We start from the raw sequence: 1,858 nt of genomic DNA, 5'->3' as shown, positions 1-1,858 counted from the left end.
ACTGCTGTTGGATCTGGATATGGAAATATCAGCACATGGATCTTCTAAAAACATGAAGAAAAGTTGGAACTTGATGATCAAAACATAACTAAGATGTTACCTTTGAAAAGGGCATTGCCAAGGTTAGTAGACCTTAACTTATTCAATATAGATTATATTTCACTGTGAAATTTGTCTTAGTTGTCACAGTGATATGATTTTGTACACAGTTCTAAGAGTGGATCTTGAACCGATAGTGTATCTTTAAATCTATTTTTCTTGTCCTTAAAAATGTACATATAATGACAAAAGATTATGGCCTATTGCAGGATTAAAGAGAGAAGAGAAGAAAGAGATGGACCGGGTCAAGCTGTTGAGATGAATTTTCATTACCTGGGATGCTTAATTTGATATACAAGATTAGAAGATGCTGCAGTATTGTTTTAGTTTTTGTTAAGTCTTTGTTTTACTTTAATGATGGTTACTAATATATTTTGGGCATCTTCCTTGCAAAGGCCTTGCCGGTACAGTTTAACTGCATTGCTACTTATAGTCCATCTTCCATTTATTTTTAAAAAACTAATTTGACATAATTGACTAAGCATGATGAGCATTGAAAAAATTGGTGTTAAAATCTGTAGGGAGTTCTGCAGCTGAACCCAAAACGTCCTCATCAAGCACAGTGTTCCTTATATTTCTGGGAATTTTAAGATCCTCAGTTATTACTGTTGCTTGAAGAGCTTCTTTGTTTTTTAGTAAACTTTCAGAGGAGATCACCACTCCACCCCAACGTGTTTTACTACCGAGCTTCAGTGTCACTATTTTATTCTGTGCATTTTTTTCTTCTTGCTTCTTCTTGAAGTCTGCGGTGACAACATGAGTAGCTTTTACATATTTGATAACTTCTTTAGCTCTTCTATAAATCCTTTGAAGGGTGTCCAGTTTCATGAAATCACTAAGAAGTAAGTTTAGTCCATGAGATGCACATCCTATTGCAGTAATATGTGGATACTTGTCCATTATGGTTTCCCATGCAGCTTTCATATTACTTGCATTGTCAGTCAGCAAAGCAAATACTTTACCACTCTCAATTTTCTCTAAAACTGCACATATTTCACTGCTGATATACTCTGCAGTATGTCTGTTCTCTCTAGTTTCAATGCTTCTATAAAAGACTGGTTGAGGTGTTATCAGAAAGTTGATGATTGCTTCTCCCCGAACATTTGTCCATCCATCTGTAAGTACTGCAAGACATAGTGCTTCGCTGATTTTTCCTTGTACAGATTCCATCACATGTGTGTTCATATTCGGACTCCAAAGAGGCTTGCTCATGGAATGTCTGCTTGGCAAATGGTATGATGGTTGTAATAATTTAAAAGCTTCCTGCCAATATGCATGTTCAGTTATTGACAATGCTGATCCAGAAGCATATATTGCTCTTGAAAGAGCGTGATCAATTTTCTTCTGATTTTCAGGTGTCATATCTATAAACGAAGGTATTGTGTATTTTTGTGAGGCAGTGGTTTGCAACACTTCCTTACTTGAAGATGCTGCTGGTGAAGAAACACTTTGTGATGATCCAGAAGCAGCAGAAAGAGTGTTTCTGGAATTAGAACTCTGGAAGAAAAAGCTACTTGCACTTTCATTCTGGTCCTCATCATTTAGGGCACCTCTGGCATGTGTGAGAAACAGAGAAGTTTAAAAATAAAACGGTCACAATTGATTAACAATAGAAGGATTAGCCAAGCCCTGCACGTAGGCACTAGATTTCAGGAGGCTTGGGTAGAAGACACACTTAACAAGACAAAAGGATGGCAGAGAGAAGTTCTGAACAATGTAACTGAGGGGGAGGGATGATGTATTCTGGCTAGGCGGATCG

The sequence above is a fragment of the Protobothrops mucrosquamatus genome, unplaced genomic scaffold (genome assembly GCF_001527695.2).
Source record: "Protobothrops mucrosquamatus isolate PMUCROS unplaced genomic scaffold, P.Mucros_1.0 scaffold2153, whole genome shotgun sequence".
Lineage (NCBI taxonomy): Eukaryota > Metazoa > Chordata > Lepidosauria > Squamata > Viperidae > Protobothrops > Protobothrops mucrosquamatus.
This window is presented reverse-complemented; position numbering follows the sequence as displayed.